The 25,094-nt window shown below is 57.3% G+C and overlaps 1 protein-coding gene across 2 annotated transcripts in view; it reads right to left on the bottom strand.

Annotated features, from left to right (window-relative positions):
- The window catches only part of Agpat3 (1-acylglycerol-3-phosphate O-acyltransferase 3), a 73,532-nt gene extending 50,828 nt beyond the window's left edge, over positions 1-22,704 (bottom strand). Inside the window, exons 1-2 of one of the 2 annotated variants that reach the window (XM_047563225.1) lie at positions 22,476-22,704; positions 3,159-3,223 (exon numbers count right to left, since the gene is read on the bottom strand). The gene's annotated coding sequence lies outside the window, so the exon portion shown is untranslated. The remainder of the gene's footprint in view (positions 1-3,158; positions 3,224-22,475) is intronic. The other variant, XM_047563226.1, reaches the window with a different exon arrangement.
- Between the last annotated feature and the right edge of the window lie 2,390 nt (positions 22,705-25,094).

The following is a 25,094-nucleotide window of genomic DNA, read 5'->3' as shown; positions in this document are numbered from 1 at the left end:
GCTCCGTACTGCAGGCTGCAGACGCAAGGTTCCCACAGCTGACGCGCCCACACGCGCTGACCACGTGGGCCTACTCCCGGGTGCGAGGACAGTGCATGTGAGAAGTCACAGCCTTTCTCTGCCACACATGGACAGGCGGCTGAACAAACTCGCCCCACTTCCTGATGAAAAGGGCTGGACACAGAGGGTCCACTCAAGGAGACACTCACCTAAGGTCCCTGCAGCTGCCGCCATCTCCATGGCAGCACTTCTGATGGACGGACACAACAAGGAGCAGGGGCAAGAGAAGAGCCCTGGAAGGCCAGTCTGGCCCAGGAGCAAACGCAACCTCACGGTAGCACCTCCCAGCAGCCAGCCCAGCCATGCACCTACAGAAAAGGCCAAAGGCCTCGATCAAACTCAGCTGATCTGAGGACACAGGGATGGCCTGCTACAGACACCAATATATGTGACTCCTGACAGAGCGAAAAGGAGAAAAATGGGATTTTCTTCATCAGAAGCAGGAAGAGCAGCTCCAAGGCCGGACACACTCAGCTTCTGAGGACGCCTGCCATGAGGCCTCCATTCCCAAGCCCCCACAGCAGCCCTCACACAAGGGCAAGAAAGAAGGCTGAGCTGGGCGCAGAGGCACATGCGGTGTCCCAGCCTCTCCAGAGGCTAAGGCAGGAGGATCGCTTGAGCCCAAGACTTTGGAGCCAGCCTGGGCAACACAGCATGACTCTGTCTCTTAAAAACAGAGTACCAGAGGAGGAACGTCCAGGAGGGAAAAGCAAGTCCCCACCTGTGGACGTCCAACCGTCCACACAGAAAATCCGAGTTCTCAGGGCCAGTTACTGGCAATAACAAGAGCATCAGGAGGCCGTGGGCAGAGGTGGAGAACGCTCCCCGCGGGCAGCCCCGCCCTCCGCTAGGGCCTCCCAGCAGCCAGCACCCTCCTAAGAGGGAGTCTGGTGTGGCCATCCGACTCAGGGGCCAGGCTTGCCAGCTGGGTGCAGCCCAGGGCCCCCCAGCTCTGACCTCCTGATTCCAGTTTCCAAGGAATGATCAGGAACACAGGGGCTCGGTCCCTGAGAATGAGTAGGACGCCTCCCAGGCACGGCCTTCTGTTTCCACCGGTCTCCACCAGGATTGCTCTGGACACCGAGTCACCCCAGAGCCTCGCAGCCTTGGAGGCAACCTCCACTGCAGGGTCATAGGCACCAAACGCCAGGCCCAGCCTGGCAGCCAGCGTCTGTGGGACAGACATGCAAGGACCACACTCAGCAGCCGCAAGGCCAAGCATGGCTGCACAAGGCCACAGCCCCTCTGTCTCTGCCAGCAGGCACCATGGAGGGCCGGAGGGCTAGGGAAGCAGCGTTGCCGGACACCAGGTACCCGGGGACTCGAGCGTGGAAACATGCTGGCCACGAGTCCTCTGCCACGCCCTGTGGGCGCAGCACAGAGCAGGTAGTCACACTCCTGTGTGCAGAATGAATCCCAGCCCAGGCCACACCCTCCAGTACCACCTTGTCACCTTAGGGACTTTCGAAGAGCACAGGCCAGAGAGACAGAGGCAGAGCCAGGTGCACCACGTGGCAGGCAAAGTCCGCCTTCCACCGAGGCAGCATCTGGGCCAGCCCACAGCCAGGACACCACCCTCCCTAGACACGGCCACCGGGCAAAGTCTGAGCCTCTGCCCTCCTCCCGCCACCTCTGGAGAACAGAATCCCCAGCCCAGCAAGGGCCACCTGCGCCGACCGGTGCCCTCGCCATGGGCTCCAGTCACAGTGCTGCCGGGCCTTCGGAGGGCGACGGGGCTCCCACGGCCACCCATCCCTTTCATCGTTCCTGACAGCCTTGCCTGGCAGCCCAGCAGGTGACCAATCCCCTAAGTCGAGAGAAAGGAGGAGGAACAGTTGGGAGTTTCCGGGACAACGTGCTGTGGTTTCCCTTGGCACAGGCAGCAGCTGGGGACAATTTCACAAAGCGTAAGTGAGGTACCAGATCGATAAGGAGCAAGCTGCTGACCGAGAGGCTGGAGGGCGCCAGTACTGGGGTCTGTCACTGTGACAGCAGTTGCTAAGTGGTCAAAATGACACTCAACTCCACAGAGGGCCACACAAAGTCGCTTCAACAGGAAGCAGAAAGGCGTCTCAGGCCGGGCCACAGTTTCCACAGAGGGCCACACAAAGTCTCAGGCCGGGCCACAATGCCGGCACTATCTTGAGTCACGGGATTGGCAGCAGCCCCTCCACCCCATCAGGTGTGTGTTCATCAAACCGTGGCTCTCGGCCACCATGGTCAGGCTGTGACCCAGAACGTTAAACTGCCCGGCTGCTGACTACCGAGAACTTGAACCACAAGCTTAACCTAGAAGTTTCCAGGCAGAGGGGATGAGCTCTGTCTCCCAGGTCCACAGAAGAGAGCAAAGGCCCCCTGCCCAGGCCTGACCACTGTGGAGCAGCCTGTGGTGCAGCCCTACACTAGCAGGCCCTGGGCACACGCGACCTGCAGAAGGGGCTGCAGGAGGACAGCAGACACCCAGCCCTCAGGTGGCCTGCAGGGGAGGCTCTGTCCTCAGCCCTGGGTGAGTGGGTGCCCGTCACCTGACTAAACAGCCAGGCAGTTCTGTGTTGTCCACCAGCATAGGCTCCTGGGGGCTTCCTGGAAGAGCAGATGCACCAGCCGAGCAGGCTCCAACTCAGGGTAAATGTGCACTCTGACCCCAGGGCCTCACCATGGGTCCCAGGTGGATGGCTACCAGCTGGCCTCAAGGAGACTGAGGGGCTCCTACGGCCACTTGCTGGAGGGACCCCTGCCTGGGCTGTGCCCCCCAGCAGTGGCCTTGGCCCAGTGTCATTCGTGGCTCAGGCCCTTCCAGAACAGCTGGAAGAGAAATGTCTGAACTTCATGTGGATTTTGAACAAATGAGAACCAACTGTAAGTGACCACCTCTGACCCTAAGAAAACACCCCAACGCACACCTTTAAGAAACCAACGGTCGTCATATTAAGGCCCTGCAGTGCCCACAGGCCCTGTGATCCCACCAGCAGCATCTAAGCGGGGTGGGAACCTTGGGTGCAGAGGTCACTGGTCTCCCGCCTCTGCAGGCCAAAGCTGGCCAAGTCACCAAAGGAGCCCGGGACTTGAATGAAGACACAGACACCCTCCTCACTCACCTCACTCAGGCACGAGGCCAGCGGCGCGGGCAACGACTTCCTCAGAGGTGTCTGACCTGAAGGGCCTGGAAGTGGAAAGACAACCATGAGCGTGCAAAACAGGACTGCCAGGTGCACACAGGACTCGGCAAGGCCTCCCGTCAACAAAGGCTGCAGGAGGGGCCTGGGAGCTGAACTTTAACCTCTCTTCCCACTGAGGGACAATCCTGCTGACCGGTACCATCAGTGCCACCCTGGGGGCCCATGGCTGACAGATAGCCCAGAGATGAGCTGTTGAGAGCAGGGTGATATCTGTGCTGCTAACTGTCTCAATCACCCAGACGCAGGCAATACAGGACAAACAGGACTGCTGGGCCCCTGTGCTTACCAAGGTTGTTAAGAGATATTTGTCCGAGGAATGTGCGGTTGCCTGGAGACCTTATCTGTCAAGGACGGGGGGTCTTAGCCCCGACTCATCTCCTGCATAGTTCACCCCTTCCCTCCTCCCTTCTTCCACTAGGATCGTTCAGTTCTAGCAGGACCCAATGAGAATCAAATAGATTGGCAGGACCCAACCAGAGGAGGACTAATGTTTAGCTGTTCAAATGTTAACCAATTAAAAGAACACTGTAAAACTGCTTGCCTTTCATTATAAAAACCCTGCTAAAAGAGGGCTCGGGGCCTCTTAGCGTCACCAGTTGAGGACGCAGAGGACCAGGTTCGAGCTTGCTAATAAATGACTCTTTGTTGCTTGCATTGATCGTGGTCTCTGGTGGTCTTTGTGGGGTCTCGAGCCTTTGGGCACAACAGAGCAGACTCCAAGGCAGCTGGAGGCCACATCCTAGGACACTGGACAGCAACCTGAGGCCCTGTAGGGTCTGAGAGTAGCTGGGGGTGGCCTGTCCCCAGGCCTCCTGCTCCTCTGCCCAGGGCTCTGCCAGCCTCCCGTCCATGCTGTCCCTTCCTGCAGCTCTACCACACCGGCCCAATCCAGCCCTCCATCCATGGCGGCCAGCCCCCCTGGGCTCAGCAAAGTCCTGCATTCATTTGTTTTAGATTGTGCTAAAACACGCACAACAGAAAACTCAACACTTCACCGTGTCACGTGACCAGGTCAGGGCCCTGGCCACCTGCTCACTGCCAGGCAGCTGTCTCCACCCCTGCCCCACCTTCCCACCATGAAATGCCCGTCCCATTCCCTCCCAGGCCTGGCAGGTGCCATCCGACCCCTTCAGGAACTTCACTGGGCCCACCAGCATTCGTCTTCTTGTGGCTTCTTTCTTCCCTCAGGTTTCACCCCGATGCAGACTGCCATCTGTTTTTAAGGCTGAACCGTGTTCCACTGAACACACACTTTGAACTGGATGTGTCCCCTCCCGCAGAGCCTTGTTTGGCAAGCCCAACCCCTGACAGGACAGGGCATGCAGGTGGGACCTCCTGGAGGTTCTGGAGGCCTGGCAGTGGAGCCCGCTGCAGGGGCGGGGCCTGCTTCCTCCCCTCTGCCTGAGCAGGAGCCCGTCAGCTGGCACCTAGATCGAGGACCTGCTGCCTCTAGAACTGAGAAACGCTGCAGTCGTCCAAGCTGGCCAGCCGCCCGGGCTGACCAGGCAAGGCCTTGACACGCCCCTTCCTCTCCGAGTCTTCAGGTCTCGCTCTCGCTGTGGTCCCTTCTAGCGAATGTTTAAAGTGGTATGAGGCAGGGTCAAGGGTTGCTGCTTTTGCATGGAGGGCCCAGCATCGTCCCTCCCTGTCTCTAAACTGCCATTTCCGAGGAGAACCCACCTTGATTTTCGCCCTGAACCTTCCCACATGACAGGTCTGTCTCCGTGCTCTGAGCATCAGCCACGTGAAGTGACCTGCCCTGCTGTGCTTGTTTCCTCTGCTCGGGATTTGCTGGGCTCCTGGGACACGAGTTTGCATCGAAGCTGGAAGAACAGCTACGTTTCTGTCGGGTGCTTCCTACCACGTGCCCCCGTTCTGCCAGGCAAGGTGCAGCCGTGCTCCTCCTGCCCCTCTTTGTCCTCTGTCCCTGTTCCACTTTCAATGCTGGGTCCTCGGGCTCACTGGTCTCATCTGCAGAGTCTTAGATCCACGCAGCGTCCTCTAGGTTTCCTGGGGCCTCCTTCTGCCTCCCGCCTTCTCTCCTGTGCGCGCACCGGACGTCCAGATTCTGCCTCCCGCCTTCTCTCCTGTGTGGCACCTGGACGTCCAGATTCTGCCTCCCGCCTTCTCTCCTGTGTGGCACCTGGACGTCCAGATTCTGCCTCCCGCCTTCTCTCCTGTGTGGCACCTGGACGTCCAGATTCTGCCTCCCGCCTTCTCTCCTGTACGCACCGGGACGTCCAGATTCTGCCTCCCGCCTTCTCTCCTGTGTGGCACCCGGACGTCCAGATTCTGCCTCCCGCCTTCTCTCCTGTGTGGCACCCGGACGTCCAGATTCTGCCTCCCGCCTTCTCTCCTGTGCGGCACCGGGACATCCAGACACAGCCCTTTAGCCTCTTCTCCGCTAACTCCATCCGCGTGGACGGGAGCCGCCTGGAGACCCTGATGACCCACATTCCTCCTACGTTTGGCAGGCGGCACTGAGACTGACTGGACACAGCCTTGCGGCAGGTCTTCAGCTGCTGCTGGGCTGTGTCCTGGAGGGGGCGGCTGGCTCCACAGGCTGAGCCCCAGCCGCCCACAGCTCAGGCCAGGTGCTCCTCGGGAAGAAAGGCCTCTCCACTGGCTGCAGAGAAGACTTCGCCCCGCCCTGCTGAGGTCAGGAACTGTCCTGCTGCCCCACCTGCCATTCACACCAGCCCCCGGCACCCTACGCTCCCCAGGGCTCCGTTATGGGCTCCCTCCTGTCCGTTCTTTTCCTGCACAAATGCAGCCTCTTGGACAGCTGAACACCACTCTCCACCAGGTCTCGGCTCCCGGATGCTGGGCCGCTGCTGAGACTCCATGGGCAGCGTGCTGGGCGCCTGGCAAGTCCTCATGCTCCCAGGTCACTGCTTCCGTGCCAGCCCGCGGCCGTGCGCTTGCGTTCAGCCCTCTGGAGGACTGAGGCCTGGGCCTGCAGTGCTGCCGTGGTTACCAGCACTTGGTTGTAAACTTGCATTTGGAATCCAACTTTTCACCAGCCCAAAGCAGGTTCTCCTCACTGGCCTGTGAATTCACAGACCCTCAGGCCCCTCTGCGCCCACTGTGAGCTCTCACCTCCCGCCCATCTCACCGTCCTATGAGCCCTCTCCCACTTAGTTGATGGTGTCCCTTTTAGTGTCAGTTTCAAATTTCCATCTTAAAAGTAGCCAGAGAGGGGCTGGGGAGATAGCTCAGCTGGTAGAGTGCTTGCCTCACAAGCACAAGGCCCTGAGTTCCAGCACCAGTACCGCAAAAAAAAAAAAAAAAAAAAAAAAAAAAAAAAAAAAACAGCCAGAGAGAAAGGTTGACCACTGTCATGGAGGGAAGCCTGGCAGAGCGCTGGCCACCACGAGGGGTCAGACGCGAGGTCAGTCGCATGCTAGGATTCCACAGCCAGCAAGTGCTTCTCTGAGGAAGCAGGGAAGTTGAAAACACTTTCAGACACACAAATCAAAACGCGGTGGACTGGTCACCAGCAGAGTCCAGCTACAGCAATGCTAATATGTACCCAATCTCAAGGGGAAAGCTGCTCCCCATGGAAAGTCAGACACAAAAAACAAAAGGCAAAGGGATGGAAGAGTGTGCACAAATCTTGAGCAAAGATGTCAGGACGGTGCCGACGGCAGTTAGCAATGGGGCTCGTGGGCGGCACGGTGACCACAGTGTGACCCAGCAACTCAGGGGCCCAGGCAGGTGGCAGAAGTTCAAGACCAGCTTTGGCAACTTAGTAAGACCCTCTTAAAATGAAAAGTACACAGGGCTGTGGGTGTAGCTCGGCGTGTGTGAGGTCTGGGCTCAACCCCAGCACTACCAAGGAAAAAAATAAACCTTTCAGCAAGTTAGCTGGGTGAGCAGTGAAATCCGCCTGTACTCATGTCTCAGCAACGGACAAGTGGTAGGGAAAAGTCATTTACATACTAGCCACAGCAGCATCAAAAATACCAAGTACAGGAATATGCTTAACGAAATATGATCTACACGAACATCTATTCCAGGTAGATTAAAACTTTAAAACACTGAGAAATCTTCTCCAACTTTCTTAATGAAAATTTTGTACAGAGAAGTTGAAATAACAACAAAAATCTGGGAGTGATCGTGTAGATTAAAATCAACACCTATCCAAATATCCTTCGTGTGGAACGGTGTGTGCACAGTGCATCAGTCCCTGGACCAGGGGAGCTGCTCAGACCCCAAAGCGCTTCGTGCCTCAGCACACAGTGGGTCTCTCCTAAGAGTACGGTGCCCTTCGTGACTGGCACACTAGTCCCCAACACCATCGACAGTCATCGACATCCGCATCCCGCCAGGTGTCCAGAATCAAGAACACAGCTGCTTTCCAAACCAAACCACACCAAGGCTGCACGTGGCACCTGGCCGCTGTGCTCTCCGGGGCCTTCCGTGAAAGGGGACAGTAAATACCTCAGGCCGAGAGCCATCCAAGGCTCACAACTCCAACACCCCGGGGCAGAAGGAAGACACAGGTATCCCTGTGCTTTTACCTCAAACCTGTGGGGAAATGAGTGGCATCTCTTTGAAGGGAAAATGAGGTATGGTGGCTAATGCTGAATGATTCCAGATAAAGCCACAGGAAGCCAGAGGGTAAAGACAAAGAAACTGCAACGAAAACCCAGGTACTGGCTTTGCAACGCTGGCAGTCCACTCAGCGAGGAAGATGGCAGACACCTGCCACTGCGCGTGGCATCAGACCTCCAGCCTAGTGGGAGGTCAGGAACTGCCAGGGCGCCCTTAGATTCAGAGCACCCCAGTGAGCAGAGACGGGGCGGGAATGCGTGGGAAGAGGGCGACCAGCAGTTGCTCACATTACCTCCTACGCCAACGAGTTGGCCAGCAACTCCAGTTCGGCAGACTGGTCAGGCTCATTAAGACCCAATTCACTACTGAAGAAGGCATCACCCAATCCCCTGTAGCCAAACGCCCCAGAATATGGGCCAGAGGGAGGGAGGAGGAGGAGGGTGGGAAAGGATGGGGAGGGGTGGGGAATCCAGGGTGGGGAGCAGGAGTGAAGGGGGCAGGGCGGGAAGCAGGGGCTGGACTGGGACCTGGCCCCCAGCCCTGGGCCTATTTAGAACTCTCCAAACAAGCCAGGCTGAATAACAAGGAAAAAAACAAGGCTCCCAAGGGCCCCACCCCCCCACCCGGCCCAGAGGTCACGTGGTCTGACAGGCTGCCTGGCTCAGTTACAGGGAATTCCTACTTCTAAGACCTGCCTGGGAGGTTTGGCCTGGGAAAGCGGCTCCCTAGAGCTGCAGGAGGGAGGAGGTCATGAGAGCTGTGCCCCTGGAGCTGGGGTCACGGGCTCCCCTGCCCTGGGGGCAGACTGGGAGGTCAAGGCCATCAGGCCCTCCAGAGAGCAAAAGCCCACCTGAGACAGGTCAGCCCTCAAGGTGGCCTAGGGTCATGTGCCATGGAAGCCACCAGAGCCGAAGGGCACCCTGGTCAGAGGCTGAATCCCAGCCAGCAGAGGACAAGACACAAGGCCCATAGTTTCATAGCTGCACAACCAATAGCATGATTTGTCCTCTTATTCCCTCCCCCAACACCCAGGGCACTCTACCACTGCCCCATGTCACCAGCCCTTTTTATTTTGAGACAGGGTCTTGCTAAGTTGCTGAGGCTGGCCTTGAACCTGTGATCCTCCTGCTCAGTCTCCCCAGTTTACAGGTCCAGCTAATCTTCTTATATTCCTGTGTGCTAAGAAATTCAGAAATAAAGGGAGTGCATTTTGCTCTCTCCTTATCCCGGTGCCTGCATGCAGTGAAGCCCAAGGTCGTCTGCAGCCCCAGAAGGCCCCAAAGTTGCCTGGCATCTGGTCTGATTTGAGCATGGAACCCAGTGTCGTACGGGAGGCACATAGGACAAGCAACCCAGGGTCGGCCAGTCGGCCAGCCCCAGGCCCTGAGGAAGAGAGAGCCCCAGGCCCTAGGCAGCTGCCTCTCGCGAGCCCAACCAGGGTGCAAGGCTGTGAGGCCAGTACCACCACAGACCACAGCACGTGGGGACAAGGGAGGCCCAGGAGCCCACTCACAGGCTGTGACTACTTGCTCCACAGACACGGTGTGGGTGCTCACACGGGGATACTTGCTGGCACCAAGATGGCATGCACAGCTGGCTTTCAAGGGCAGGGCTGAAACGCATGGGTAGGACCAGAGGCCAGCCTGCACAGAACCAGTATCTACCCAGTATAGACATGCCCAAGCAGTTTCAAATGGAATAATGTGCCAATTTGTAATTCTGGGTAGCTGGGTGCAGTGGTGCATGTCTGTAATCCGAGCAGCTCAGGAGACCGAACCCAGTTCTCAGCCAGTCTCAGCAAAAGCAAGGCGCTAAGGAACTCAGTGAGACCCTGCCGCTAAACAAAATACAAATGGGGCTGGGAATGTGGCTCAGTGGTTGGGTGCTCCTGAGTTCAATCCCTGGTACCTCCGCACAAAGAAATTCTGGGTAGAGATGGTCTACGATCCCTTTCCATACTGTCCAGGAGACATTACAGAGGAAATGTCAGTGTGGAGTCAGGGTCTGCCACAGCCCGTCGAGCTTTTCTGGGCATGCACTCCAACCTGCCTGGAGGCGCGGCCCAGAAGGGCAGAGAAGGGCACACTGAGCTGCATGCTCAGTCGCCGGGCACAGGGCCCATTGGGGAGAGGTCACCTGCGGGCATAAGACCATTCCCTCCACAAGGCAACTACAGTCTCAACCAGCGACCTCAGCGGAAAAGAAACGCAAGTCTGTGAGCTTAGATGACCAGTGATGACGTGAACAAGCGGGAGGGTGTGGCTGTGGCAGTGGCCTAGCACACAGGAGGCCCAGGTGCCCTCTGGCATCGGAGAGAGAAGTAAAGACAAACAGGTAAGAATGGTCTAGTAACGCACATTATCCGACTTAGTATGTCCAAACACAGTGGTCCCAACATGTAATCAACACACCAACATCGGGCACCAGCAAGGCCACCCCGTCCTCGCGTACCCAGAAGTGGCTCCCACCAGCCTCCTCGCCAGTGGCTCAAGAACCCACTGGCTCAGCTTGTGTGCAGGACAGCAGGCACCTACCCATGCCTCCCCCTGCCACTGACCCGTGAAGAATCCTATAAGGTTTTAGCTTCAAGGTGTCTATAATGGCCCAGTCTTCCACTGGATGGGAGGCACAGGGGTTCAATATTTTATGTATGTTTTCACATAATATAGTTATTTCTTAACTGAAAAAAAAAGAAAGAAAGCAAGAAATGGCTGGGCATGGTGGCACACACCTGCAATCCCAGTGGCTCGGGAGGCTGAGGCAGGAGGATCATGAGGTCAAAGCCAGGCACAGCAACAGAGCGGCACTAAGCAACTCAGCGAGACCCTGTCTCTAAATAAAATACAAAACAAGGCTGGGGACGTGGCTCAGAGGTCCAGTGTTCCTGAGTTCAATCCCCAGTACCCCACCAAAAAAAGAGAAGATGAACCATTCCCCAAAATACAACGAAGTCACAAGGCACAAAGTAAAAATCATGACAGCTATTAAATACTTCCCATTTTCTTTCTCTTCCAGAAAATTTGGAAGAAACCGACTCCTTTCTAGAAATAAGTGAATGACAGGTGAAGAGTAAGAACAGCTAGTAATTATCATTTCCTTTCCAAGTTTCTTTTCTTTCTAAAGTCGTTTTTATTCTCTCCCTCCCGTCCCCATGCTGGGAAGGCCCCCATCTGATCTGACCACCAGGCCTGCACAAGCTGCCCCGTGCAGACGGTGCCCTGCACTCTGACCCGCCCCATTCCACACAGCATCCAGCTGATGCGAAGTGTCCAGGTCACCTCTCTGGTCACCCATGCCTGCTCACTGGCTGCGGGCCTGGGAGGCCGAGAGGCCTGTGGAGCAACCCGCTCCCCTCCGTGTCCCGGGTAGATGCGCGTGTGGGAACGGCTGGCCAAGTCCCTAACCTGCCCCCTGCGATCACGTCAGGTTCGTTTTCACAAGGCCCCAGGTGTCCATCCTCACCACACTCACTGAAGACAGGAGTCACCTGCTCTGGTCTGCAGCGACCCTGGCAATGAGGCCGACTCCACCGTCTCCACCGGGATGCCCTGTAGAGGCCCGTTCTCCTGTTCTCCAGAGAGCAGCCCACAGCCTCAGCAGTGCCACCTCCCGACCCCACTGGGCTGCTCAGCCTCCGGGCCTGGAGGACAGGGCTCGGGAGCAGGGAAGCCGGGAGCAGGGAAGCCGGCACAGGTGTGGCGCTCTCCTAGCCCGAGAGACAACAGCAGGGAGTGCAGGAGGGGGAGCCACGTCCCAGCCAAGCCCTGCAGCCTCCCCTCACCCCAGCAGACACATGCAGGGGTCACACCGAGGCCACTCCAAGGAAAACAAGAACAGGAACAGGACAGGCTGCCGAGACCACCCAGGGAGAGCAGCAAGGAGCCACCTGACCCTGGACACAGTGAGAAGGGCCAAGGACAGGTAGCTGATTACCAGAGAGAAGGAAGGGGGTGGACCCCGCTCCCCGTGGCTGGAAGGGTCCAGCTTCCAACACGAGCAACCACCCCCTGGACAGCTCTTGTCCTGCTCTTTGGTCACCTAGGTAAGATGAGAGGAGGAGGGCATGACAAGAAAGGAAACCTCAGGTCTACAAAAGCGGCAGGACACCCTCTTCTCCGAGAGTCTCTGCGCTATCCTTTAAATCAAACTTGTTTTCTTGCCTCCACGTCTCTCCGGTGTTTGGTCTTCACACGGGGGAACGAGCACCCTCATTTTCAAGACGGGTTTCCACAGGAGGGCCAGATGGCGAGGGCACTGTGGCCACAAGACCACTGGGAACTCCGTCCCTGGCTGCTGCACTGCTGTCCTTTCTCTTGTGGGTCCATGACCCAGGTCCCTGGGCAGCCCAGGCAGGGCTCACACTGCAGGGCACACGTGGCACAGTGCTGTGTGCCCTGCGCCAGGGGCAGGGGTTCACATGCAAGCTCCCCTCTAACCCTCACCACTGGGCAGCAAGGACCAGATCTGAGGCTCCGGCAGACACTGCCCGGATCCAGGCTGGAGCCAGAGAGGAGAGAGGCCTGCACGCAGCACGCTGACCCGTGACCTCCCACAGGCAACTGTGGGTTTCACAACAGAGGCCGTGGCGACACAAGATCAGCACACTGGCCTTCAGGCCCAAGGACAGGTGGCAGTGTCAACCTGTCAAGCACCCGGGCACCTGCTAGTCATCTCCAGATGCTCCTGACCTGAGTGGAAACAGGTATGATCTGGCAGCTGGCCACTGGAAGCTAATGCCCAAAATGCGAACTCTGGCTCAGCAGCATGCCTGGGGATTCACTCCAAGAAGTTAACCCCAGGAGAGATGCCCAGGGCATCCACCACCCTGAAGACGCGCAGATGGGAGCAGCTCCAGGGCTCACCTCGAGTGCCCGACCACAGAGCCAAGCGCAGTCCCAGTCCTACCCAGGGCCGGGGGCAGTGGGGAAGGTCAGCAGGATCAGGAGACTGGAGGAGTGGCTGCAGAGGAAGAGCGCTTGCTCAGCACGCCCTGAGATCAGCCCAGCACTAGGAGGAGGAAGAAGAAAGCCGGGTGGGCTGCAGAGAGCGTGCTGCCGAGGTGCGGTCTGCGTGACAGCTGAGCAGAAGACAAGAAGGCGGCTGAGGCTCAGAGAGGAAGAGGGCCCAGGACAGACTGCAGCCCAGGGGAAAAGCCTGAGGGCTGGAGGCGGGAGCCAGAGCGCGAGGAGCCACAGGGAGCCACGGGGAGCACGGATCCTCAGGCCACTGGGGTACAGCAAAGGGGACTCGGTGGGAGCCCCTGGAGCACTGCAGGTGAGGGCTGAGGTCGGCGGGGCTGTGAGGTGGGGGAGGGCTCCAGACCGGCCCTGGAGACGGGAAGAGGGAGGAGGGCTGGCATGGCCTGCCACGGACCTGCCAGGCAGCAGTCTTCCCTGCACACTTCAGTCCTACCTTCAAACCTGGCTGGGCTAAGACGCACCATCTTTTCTAATCACACTCCTGGCTCACAATCAGTTAGCCTCCTTCAAATCCTTCCATCGCCCTTTACGAGGCCACACTCCTGGGCCACTGTGAGGCGCCATGCGTGGTGCCACGTGGGCCTTCTTCAGCTGCCAAACAGAGCAGCAACCAGCCTGTCTGCTGCGCCTCCAGTTGGACAGGTGACACATAAGTCGGCAGAGGTGGCTTTAAGGACACCAAGGCTGTGGTTCTACAAGTGTCTCAAACTGGTTAAAAGCACTAGGTAGTGTTAGATGGGGGGGGGGGGTTTCTCACCAGCTCTAAACGCCCTAGAGGCTGCCTTCTGCCTCCCAACACAGGCTGTCATTGGCTGCACTCAAGTCCAGGCCGTCCTTCCACCGTCCAGTACTGCTCATTCACTGGGACTTAGTGTCGTCCCCACCATTAGTCATCTCCTCACTCTGAGTTGTCTGGGTCCTTCTCCTTCCCAGTTAATGACACCTTCAGAGGTCCACTCTGAGTGCAGGGAATTAACTTAAAGAGGTTTTGGATGAGTCCCACTCCTGGGCTCCCGGCAGGAGCAGAGCTGCCCAGATCCCTGCATCCATTGACAGCAACTGATTCAAAATAAGCCCACAACCCAAAACCACAGGTCTCGGTGAGGAGGCAGCAGCAGGGGCGGTGGGTCCAGCACCAGGGAGCTCCAGCTGGAGGCGGGAGGAAGCTCAGGGGTAGAGCACTTGTTTGCTTGCTGGGCATACACAGGAGGCCCCAGGTTCCATCCCCAACACGGCAAAAGAAAGAAGTTCAAAGTTCGTTATTACGTTTGTAAAATTATTAAATGATTCCAGAGAGAACTTTTAGGCATGAAAAATGTGATCACGGAAATAAATTGCTTTTAAAAACTGATTAAACAGATCAGAGAGAACTGAGCAAACAAGCCAAAAGGCAGCGGAGTGAAGCCTGAAGGTTGGAGGGTGTGTCAGGGCCTGGGGTGGCGAGAGGACCCAAGAGCGGAGGCTGGAACGTTCCGCTGGAAGAGAAGCCGTCCTTAGGAGCACAAGGGATCCGGCATCCCAGTGAGGACCACGTTGGCACCAGTGAGCTCAAGGCAGGGCCCCTGCGGCTGACGTGAGGAGGACGCAAGCTGCAGCCTGTGCCCCGTGCGGCAGCGCAGGCCAGAGCCCAGGACAGGGCACAGGGCGACGGGGCACAGCCACGCCCTGGGAAATGCCCAGAACTGGCCCCACACAGGCCCTGCCCGGGAGGCTCTGAGCCAAGGCCAAGGATACACACAACCTCAGACCCCACACCAAGGGCAAAGAGTGCCTGCCGCGAAACTCAGGGGTCGTGGGAGAATGAGAACAAACTCTAAGCACTTAGAACTGAACAGTGAAACTCCTGCAGGACAAAACAGGAGAGCCCAGCAGAACGAAGACAGGCTCGGGTCAGCTGCGGACCCCACAAGGGACAGTCAAGAAACTCTGCTGGAGAAATTTCAGACTTGAGCTTTCACCTCCACAGCCTTGGAGGAGAGAGGAGGAAATAGCAGTAAACGCAGACACAACAGAGAAGCCACAGGGCCTAGGCTGGCTCCTCGTGACAACGACAAATCGCATATGTGCCTAAGATGAGTAAAGAGAGAAAGGTCAAAGATACAGGAATGGAGGGGACTTACCGTGGGTCACAGAGGTGAGGCAGAAATGCAGGGGACCGCAGGCCCTGTGCCAAGAAACCAGGCCTCCAGAGAAGCCATGGCCAGGGGACAGGCGGCGCCACCCCCTCCCTCCTCTTGTGACAAACTGTGCAGCAGGGACACCCGCATGCCACCCGAGACCCGGCTGTGAACCAGGGCCGTGGGCGCCACTGTTCTGAGCCCTCCTTGGGCACAGCTGGCTTGCCCGTGCACACATGGACCCACTGCTCGCCTCCCACACCTCACCTACTCTGACTTTCCTCCAGACGTGCACACGGTGTGCAGACCCTCAGGTGGGCTCCCTCCCAACACCTCACAGCATGCAGGCCCGCCAGCGTGGGCACCTCACAGAGACACAAGGGCGTACTCTGCACACCTCTGTGCCACCTGTGGTTCAGCACTGTCCTTGTGAGAGTGACCAGCAGGTCTGTGGTTACCTCTCCCCTGTGTGAATGTGTGGAGACCCTCATCCCCAGGGATCCTGTCCCGGGTGACTGCAGCTGTAAATGGTGCCAACCTCCCACGGACCGTGCTTCCTGGATGTCCTTCAGTACTGTCGCACCTCGCCAGAGTCCACCTGTCCTTCTGTGTTTATGCTCAGTGCCTCCTTTACATGTCCACTCTCACTTCAGGTATGCTGGGGGTCACGTGAACACAAGCACTGACACCAAGGAGCGGATCTGCTCACCGAGAGCGTTACTGAGCGAGGCCAACAGGCGGCGCGCAGCAGGGACAAAGGAAACGTCCCGAGCCCTTGGGATGGAGCAGGAAGGAGCCAGAGCCCATCCGGCACTCAGAACAGGGTGCCCTTCAAACTTACCGAGTGTTCATTCTGGACTTTCATTTAATGTCCTTTGGCCACCGCTGACCATGGGGAATGAGCAGCAGAAGCACAACCGGAGGCTGTGGGCTGCTGGGAGCCACGAGTGGTTCTCTCATTCCATTTGGAAACGAGCATTTGGGGTTCTCCCAGGGTTGCTATGGTAACAGAGCTGGGTGTCTCAGCGCCTGTCTCCCAAGGCACACAGTAGGGGCACACCTCTGCGTGACACAGCCGCCCTGCAGCGTCTGAGGCATCCACAGTAGCTGCATGGGCACGGCAGTTGTACCACCCACACCAGCATTCTGCTGGCCTGCAGTGTGGCCAGTGCTTGGGCCACATGGCCTCCCCTCAGCTGGCCGCTGGCTGTGGCAGGTAGGCCGGCCTGTCCATAGCTGTACCTCGTGAAGGGAAGCCGTTCACCTTCTCATCCTGTTTCTGCTGCAGTTTGTGGGCACTTTCCATGTCCCGAGGAGAACGGCACTGAACCAGGCAGCACTGTGTGTGCGCCCGCACCAGGAGGGGAGCCCGGATCACCCCTAGGGTCCCTGGGCCAGGACCTGACCACCCAACAGCCAAACAGGAAGAAGGCTGCTGAAGCCACAGGAAGAAGCAAAGCTACCGCCATTCCCAGAAGCTGCGGATCTCTACACAGAAGGTTCCAGAATACACAAACGATAAGGAATGGCCAGGTGATGGGCAACTGTATCAGAACCCCAAGGTCATTTCTACACAGTACCTCAAGGAGCCAGAGGTTCTGAAAACACCATTTGCAAAAGCAACAAAACTGCAGCTGGAAGCAGGGGCAGGGCCATAGGTAGAGTGCCAGGGGCTGGTTCCACAGCCAGCTCTGCAGCGAGCGGGAGTGCGGGACTGCCAAGGGAACTTCCCAGCCTGCACACAAGAAGAAGATGCACATGAGCCCACGTTCAGAAGGACCTGCTCAAGCAGCAGGGAAAAGGCAGTATGCTGTAAAGACACGATCGTCGAAACAGGACTGAGCAGAAGGGAAGAGCTGGCAGGAAGGAGTCCCGCACATGCGGCAGCAGGAGACAGGCCCCTGCACCCACAAGGGCACGCCGCGCAGAGGCCAGACGTGAACCGTAGGGAAGTGTAGGGAAACGGCCACCCCATGAGGCGGCAGAGGGTGTGGACAGACTACCAGAGGAGAAGCAGAGGCCAGTAAGCACACAGGCACCCAGGTCTGGAGCACCGAGGCCAGCCGAGGCCAGCCACTGTGCTCTGACCGCCCCACCTGCAGAAAGGAGCCCAGCGCAATCACCCTGTGTGTGCTGATCATGACTTGGCACACTCCAGGCAGCCACCTCGAGGTCAGAGTACTGGCCACTGAAGGACTCCTCACATGTGCACCAGGGGACACCCCTGGGCAGAACTGACCTCCACACAAAGCACTCACTGAGATGCAGCGTCACTGTGCTCCCCAGCGCCTGCCCACACCTGCCCGCTTCTCTGACCATCACAGGAGCCCTGACCTGTGTCGCCAGCAGCCTGAGGCAGGGTGGATGACTCCGGGCTCTAACATGCACATAAAGTCTTTAGTTTTACTATTCACTTCCTGCTTCCCTCGCATGGGTTTTGGAAGTGCCCATTTTGTTCTCATTTAATTAGTTCAGCCATTTCATTTCTAGAAATAAACAAATACCATAGGCCAGAAGTTGTAAAAATAGTGGCCACTGGGGTTGAATTCAGGCAGCAACATTCTTAATTTTGCATGTGTGTTATGTTAAAAATAAATAACTTGCACATAAATCCAGACTTCTGACTTCTCTTGGAAGAACAAGAACATAGTAAATCCTGGTCCTGGTTCTGCCAGGTCACACGTGGCTGAGGTCAGTGGTGGTGGCTGAGTGAGTCAGGCCCCTTGGAGGGGGATTGGGCTACCTGCCCTATTTGCCACAGTCCACTGCCCATCCCACCCCTCACTGCCTTACCTTCCTGCCCAGTCCCTGTCAGAAGCTGTCTCTGCAATGTCCATGGGTGACTCTGCTCTTGAGAAAGAAATGCTCTACAACCAATAACTCACTAAAACCTAAAGAAGATCATAAAGGCACGGGGGGCTCCAGGAAAACATAATGCCAGCCTGGAGCTAGACCCACGCAAGACGCCTGCATACCTGCCCCAACCTGGCCACCAGAAGGCCGAGCAGTCTGTGCCCGGAACATGCGCTCTGGTCTCCAGGGACTGTCCTGCAGCGTGGCTCCTTCCTAGTGGGCCTCCCTCTGTGCCAGTTGCCTGCTGATCACTGCAAAGTGGTCCTGCCGGGGCTCAGGGGCCCTGTGAAGCCCCAGGCTGCTTCTAAAGCTAAACCAACACACTGCCCATCACTCAGGATTGACACGTGGGATTGTATGTTTCCTTTTGTGGATTATCGAGGTACTCAAGTCTGCCGCCGGCAGCTGTGGCTCTCTCTCCCTCAGGCTTCTCTGAGAGCAAGCTGCTGCAAGCACCCTGGGGACTTCGCAGGGGCACACGCAGGCTGCTCCAGCGCACAGGTGGGTCCTGAGGGACAGGAGGGCTCTGACCTGGGTTGGCTGGGCCTCCCTCAGAGCTGGTCTCAGGCTTCCTCCCAGGCCCGCTCCCTCCAGTCTCCTCCCACCAGAGGCAGACCAGCCCCCACCTGCTCCTGCCTCCGCAGAGCTACCCCAGGGGACCTCTTGCACTCTGAGCTTCATCCTGGAACCTGCTTCCCACACAACAAAACTGATGTGGTCTTCCCTTCACCACCGGATTTCTGTCTCCTCTGGCAAAAATCACCATTACCAGACCAAACTCATAAGGCATAACCACTGCAAACTTCTGTGCCGGGACAGAGTGCGTGTACTCCCTCGTAAGAGGAACACTTTTCACTCGGTGACTCCAGTCAGACAGGACGAAGGCTGAGATCAGAACTCAACGCGTGGAAAGCCTGACCTGAACATCTGCACGCGGCCGGAGCCAGTAAAAGCCCAGCGTCGAGGTGCAGGCCTTCATCCCAACCACTCTGCGGACGGAGACGGGAGGACCTAAGTTTAAGGACAATCTAGAAAACTTAGGAAGACCCTGTCTCAAAATAAAAAGCCTAGGGTGCAGCCCAGCGGTAGGGGGCTTGCCTAGCAAGCATGGGGCCCCGCGTTCAATCCCAGCTACCCTCCCCTCAAAAGGAGTCAGCAGCGACTCTGGTCCCCTGCACCCAGCACACAGTTAAGAGCTGAGCACCGGTGAATCCGCAGACTGGGGCTGCCTCCTCGTGGCTCAGCACCTGCCCAGACATGGCTGAACCTTGTCGTGGATGGAGTTTCTGAGCTGCTGTCCAGCAAGTACAGCCTCCTACGAGTGAAAGATCTTAAGACCAATACAGGTGTCAGGTCGTCACTTATCTGCTTGTTTAGAAATGTGGGTTTTCACATACTGAGTCTTCTGAGCATCCGGGGGGAGGGCAGAAAGAAAAACAGCTTGTGATTCAATGGACCTCTGAAGTCCAGACCCATCAACCGGGCAATGCTGCCCAACCCTCCCCGCCTCGGCCTCTTCCTCAGGACATGGGGCAGCACCACTCTCCTTGTGGGATTGAGACTTAAAATAATGAGCATATAGAACAGCTCACAGCAGCACAATCGCTGGAGTCGTCATAGAACAATAAACCAAGCACAGTATCAGGTAGGGGCAAATTTAAAACCAGCAAACACTTGTAAAATGTCGCGAGGAAGAGCCCGAGAGCTGTCCTGGCTGGAGCTGCGGCTGGGCGAGGCAGGACAGTGGCCGTGAGCAGCGGGGGGACAGAGCCCGCCTTGCAGCAGCTTCCCACTGCCGGGTGCTTGGTAGCTCCAGGCTCTGGCCATCTCTTAGGGATTTCATTCCCCACCCACTTTCAAAAAGGAACAGGGACAATCTCCATTACTGAGGCACAGCTGCTGGCACAGGAGCACCGGCCTCAGCTCCTGGTCCTAGGTGACACAGAGCACTCCAGCCAGGAGGAGCCTGCCACCACATCCTGGTGGTCCCTGTGCTGCTCCCTGCTTGCCAACACACGTGTCCTCTGCAGTCCTTACACACACACGGGGAGTGTGGCAATGGGCACAGTGCCCAGGTCCTGGGGAGCCAGTCCTGGGCTACAGCTATGCAAGACGCCTCACTGTCTACTCTTCAACGTCAACCTGATTCTCTGTCCCCACAACTACGCCAGACTCAATCTGTGTCATCGGTGTGTACTCCATACCGTGTTTGGCAAAGATAACCTGAACATGGCAAATTCTTCTAAATCACCAATGAAGACTCTGGAGGTGAACCACTAGTACATTTGCTAAATGCAGAATTTTGAAATCAGCAACTAATTAGTGAAATTAGAATTAATCCTCAATGTACTATGAAGTGGTTTCAGGATGAGAAAGACTGACAGAGTCACTTTACTTTATGACCTGGAATAGCTCATGGAAACCCCCAAAATTCTGGGTAACCAAAAGCAAAATCCCACAAAATTTCTGAGCAACTGTTTTGTTTCATAAAACTTGGTCCAACCGATCAGTAACAAATTATAAGACTACACTGTGAGACTCTCACATTGTACAAGTCAGCAAAAAGGAAACAGATGTGGCCAGCATTTTGCTCTTTAAATACCAACCAGCCACAGCTTGTAAGAGGAAAACAAAGTCAGGGCTCTGACAGGCCAAAGGAGGAAGCAGAGCACGGAGAGGGGAGGCCAAATGCTGGCCAGAGGTGGGTTTGACAGAGATGAGGGTGGACACGTGGCCCCCAGGGCAGCACCGTGGGAGCAGAGCAGGGCCAGGAGCCACGTGGGAATGGGCCAGTTGCTGTCCTCCCTCTCCCCAGAAAGGCTGGTGACTGCTGGCTCTTCTCAAACACCAAACACCACTTGTCCCCCACTTACAAACAGATCTCAGCATTTCCTGCCACCTCTAATTTGACCAGAGATAGAGTTTTTCGGACTTTTAGCACAATGGTGGGTTGGAGGAGCTGGGTGTCCCCAGGATCTCAGTTTAAATTCTGCCTGGGCCCATCTGTGACATAGAGGGTGAGTAACGGACCCTCTGTTTCCTCGGAGGCCGAAGTACACGTGAAGGGCAGGCACCTGTGTGTTGTGTCAGCACCTGCAGCGACAGCACAGGAGGCAGATGTGAGAGTGGACTCAATGGGTCACTTATCAAACACCAAACAGCCCTGGCACACAGACCTGTCAGCACAAGGTACACCCTGGGCAGACCGAAGCCTCTGGTGGGGGCTAGCCAGGGCAAGGCAGCACCCTCCCACTGTCCCGCATCGTCCTTCACCCGGCCGGCTGTCTTTAACCCAGATCTGGCACGGTTCTCGGGCTACTGCCAAGATGAAGACCTCCTGCAGTGGACAGTCTGCAGACCAGCTCAGGTGGGCCGCACAGGCAGGGTGAACAGCAGGCTGGCCCAGGGCCTAGGGCAGTCACTCCTGGAAGCCTGGCTCCAGACCTGCTTCCAAGGCCAGAAGAAGCCCTGTTCACAGGGTCCCAAGTAGCTATGTTCTGAAACAATGTAATCAAGAAGATTACTGAGAGCCAGGGAACATGGATACAGGCCTGGTGAGCTCTAGCGACTAACTCCCAAACTGGGGTGGGGTGGGGGTGGTCACAATTATCTAAAAAGGGAAGGGGGCAGGAAAAAAAACGATGGAGGTTGAGAAGGTTCAAATTCACTGAGACCCCTCCAAAGCTTCTAAACTGGGGAAACACTGATCAGCATTTCCCTAAATGAGCACAAAGCAGTTTAAACAGAAAACTCCTTTTAGTTTCAACAGCATGGGCCCACGGTCTTGCCCACCAGCGCCGGGATCCTGGATCCTGGCTCTCTGGGGTGGTTTTGATTTTGACATGGTGGCCCCTTACTCACTGTGCCTAAGACAGCAGCCCACGTTGTTCCCTCTCATAAGATCTTAATATTTCCCAGGAAAATAGCCCAACTGCTCCATTATTTTCTTAGACAAGACTTTGAATACTGGGTTTTAAAAAAAAATGCCAGAGAAGCCATTTGTAAGAACCATTTTCTCTATTTCACTAAAGTTCTCTCAAAGTTTAGAAGGAAAAAAAAAAAAAAAAAAACAACAACCCTGCACATCTTTTTCACTGCAGCCTAGCCGCTAGTAATTCTCTCCTAAGGGCCCAGGGTCCCCTGCTCCCAGGGTCCCCGGTGGCCGTGGATGGAGGTGTTCTCCTCCACAGAGGCGTCTGGTTACCGATTGAGCCCATCACCTGAGGGCCCGGTGGAGGCTCACGGCAGCCTTTGGTCTACACGCCAAAGTCGAATCTGAACACACCCTCTGCCTGGCAGTCCCACCTGCAGCCCTCCCTCTGGCTTGAGCAAGCAAAAGTGAAACTAGCCCACAGCCTGCGCGCTGGGCCGGGGCGCCGTGCGGAGACCCGAGCGCGGTCCCGCCGGAGAGGCGGCCCAAGGCCCCGCCGGGAGCTCACGTCGGGCACGCCCGGCCGCCGGCCCCTCTCCCGGGCGCCCCTTCCCGGGCCGGGGCGCCGGGTTGCCTTGGCCGAAGGCGTGCGGCCGGGAGGCGGCCGGGCCTTGGGCCGCACGGGCTGCCCGGAGGCCCGGAGGCCCGGAGGCCCGGAGGCCGGGGCGGCGGGGACCCGCCCGGCCGCCGTTCTCTCCGGGCCCGCGCCCGGCGGAGCGCAGCCGGCCCGCAGCGGCGCAGGCCCCGGACACCCGACCTCGGGCGGCGGGCGCGACCCCGGGCAGGGGCCGCCGCTCACCTGCAGCCGTCGCCGCCTGCTCGTCGCGGTCCGGCGTCGCTCCGCGGCCGCGCTGGCCGCTGCGCTCTCGGCCTGGGCCCGGCCGGCCCTGCGTCGGGCCTCAGCGAGTGCGGCGCCCGCCGCCCCCGGCCCCGCCGCGGCCCCGCCCGCCGCCCTGCGCCCTCGCCGCGCCGCCACTTCCTGTGCGCGGCCAGCCACAGTTCCGCCGGCGCGCGGCGGGCGGGGACGCGGCGGCGGCGGGCGGGACGGCGGCGGGGCCGCGGCGCCGCCAACGGGCGGGGGGCGGGGCGGCGCGAGCGGGGCGGGGCGGGGCGGGGCGGGGCCGCGCAGACCCCCAGCCCGGCTCCCGCCCCGTCGGGCCGCGCCGGGGCGGTGGGCACCGTCCTGCGCGCGCTCGGGCGGGCTCGCGTCCCGGGCTCGCGTCCCGGGCCCGCGTCCCGGGCCCGCATTCCAGGCCCGGCCGCGCTCTCCCCGGATTCACTGTGGCCCCGGCTGGCAACACTGTAGCAGAGCGGCTCCGCTGGAAGCGCCTCCGAACTGCAGGCGGGTCGCTCTGGAGCTGGCCTCTCCAAAAGCACCCCTCCCAAACCCGCAGTCACTGACCGCTGTCCCCGCCTGGCCCTAGACTGTCACCTGCGCCCAGGGAGCAGCCACCCGCGTGTCCCTCACCCCGCCACACACACACCTGGCCCGCGGCTGGTGCTACCAGCAGGCCAGGGAGTCCTGCAGGCCGTGCAGACACATGCCAGGACGCGCCCTGCCTGCAGGTTTATCCAAAGGGGCAGGGTCATCTGCACTCCCCTTCCTCCACCTGATACCAGAGGACCTGATGCCTCTTCCAGTGCCCAGGTTCACGCTGGACTTTCTGAGCTTGGACAGGTTTCAATAGAAAACTTATTTAAAATACCTAGAGCTCGCGCTGTTCTGCTGAGCCTCCTTTTAAGCCTCTTTACATTATTTCAAAAAATACTTAGAGTAAAAAAAGTGCATGCACCTGTCCTACTCAAAATCCCCTGCTCCTGAAAAAGAAGCCATGGTTTGCATGGTTCATGGAGATTCCATGTTTCTGAAACCCTGATCCCTGCCTTGCCATTGTGAGTAATCCAGCCCACAGATCAATTCCCACAGGCACCTGCAGGTTGACCTACAGGGATGTGCTTACTTGGAGTGTTTCCTGTGATTACAAAACACCTGAAAATAACCAAGGACCCCTGGTTAAATAACTCCAGAACGTTCACTTAATATTTTAATTTAAAACATTTTAATGTAATTCTGTGTACTCTGATACAACATAATCTCCAAAGTTTGCTAAATTAAAAATAAAAAGAGCAATAGATACACAATGATGCACTGTATTAAAAAACAGTCTATGCAGCTTTATATCCAGGAAGCTTGCAGAAGGATAAACATGAGACTTATTGATGGGCAAGAGTAAAACTTTTTATTGTATGCCAGATAGTAATGTTTAGATTTATCTTAAGTAAGCATTTTAGTCACTTTTTAAAAATATTTTTTAGTTGTAGATGGACACAATACCTTTATTTTATTTATTTTTATTGTGGTGTTGAGGATCAAACCCAGTGCTTCACATTTGCTAGGCAAGCACTCTACCACTGAGCCACAACCCCAGCCCTATAGTCACTTTTTAAAACTAATTAAAATGCACTCTACTACTTCAACATTTGATGTCCCCTTAATCATCACTTTGTCTTGATGGTGTAAAACCTCATCAATATAATCTGATCTCTATTAGAATGTGCGATCATTCAGACCTGAGCACAATTTCCCCCTGGAAACCTGCAGCTGAACATGGAAACATTTGAAGGGCACTTGGAAGCAGCCGCCTCCCTTGACTCTACCTGTGGCTTTGCTCAGATTGCCAGGAAACAGTCATTGGGACCCCCCCTGGAGGCAGCAGATGCATGTGTGGACTATTTCCCTTGGTGATGGCAAGGCTGTGAGGTGGAGACTTCTGAGGTCCTGCTGTGCCTGTGAGGAAAGAGGCCCGCAGTTCTGTCGTACCCACCAGCCACTGCAGCAGGGCCATCATCCTGGCGCAGCCTGGCCGTCCACAGTGCACCCGCTTCTCAGGGACCAGTGACGCTGCTGCCCTCTGCTACGGTAGAAACTCGGATCCTGCAGAGAGCAGGCCCGTGAGCCAAGGGGGCACAGCAGACCACCAAGTGATGGGTCACTTGAGACCCATGTGGAGGGACACCCAGAGACTGGACATGGCGGCACCCTGACCCCTTCGCCTGGTCACTTGCCATGAGTCTTGCCCAGGAAAACCGCCACAGTGACAACCCTCGGAATCTCCGTCCTCAGGCCTTAGGAGAGTGCAGTTTCTTCTGCCCGTGACAACCATGTAAGTCCACTCCAGGCTGACACTGAAACCTCTAGGATCAGTTCTGTGCTTTGACAGCTCTGCCCCCGAATGAGTTCCTGGCCGTGGAAGAGCTTACCGGTCCTCTGCCGTGACTCTTGCCCTCTGATCTCTCCTGCCTGGCTCTCCGTGCCACCTCTGAACCCTGTGGCCCTAGCCCTGCCCTAGCCTTTCTGTAATCTCTACGCGTGATCGTGTACATGTGATGTGTGACTGCAGAGTCACGGATGTCAGAA

The sequence above is a fragment of the Sciurus carolinensis genome, chromosome 9 (assembly GCF_902686445.1).
Source record: "Sciurus carolinensis chromosome 9, mSciCar1.2, whole genome shotgun sequence".
NCBI classification, from domain to species: domain Eukaryota; kingdom Metazoa; phylum Chordata; class Mammalia; order Rodentia; family Sciuridae; genus Sciurus; species Sciurus carolinensis.
This window is presented reverse-complemented; position numbering and strand designations above follow the sequence as displayed.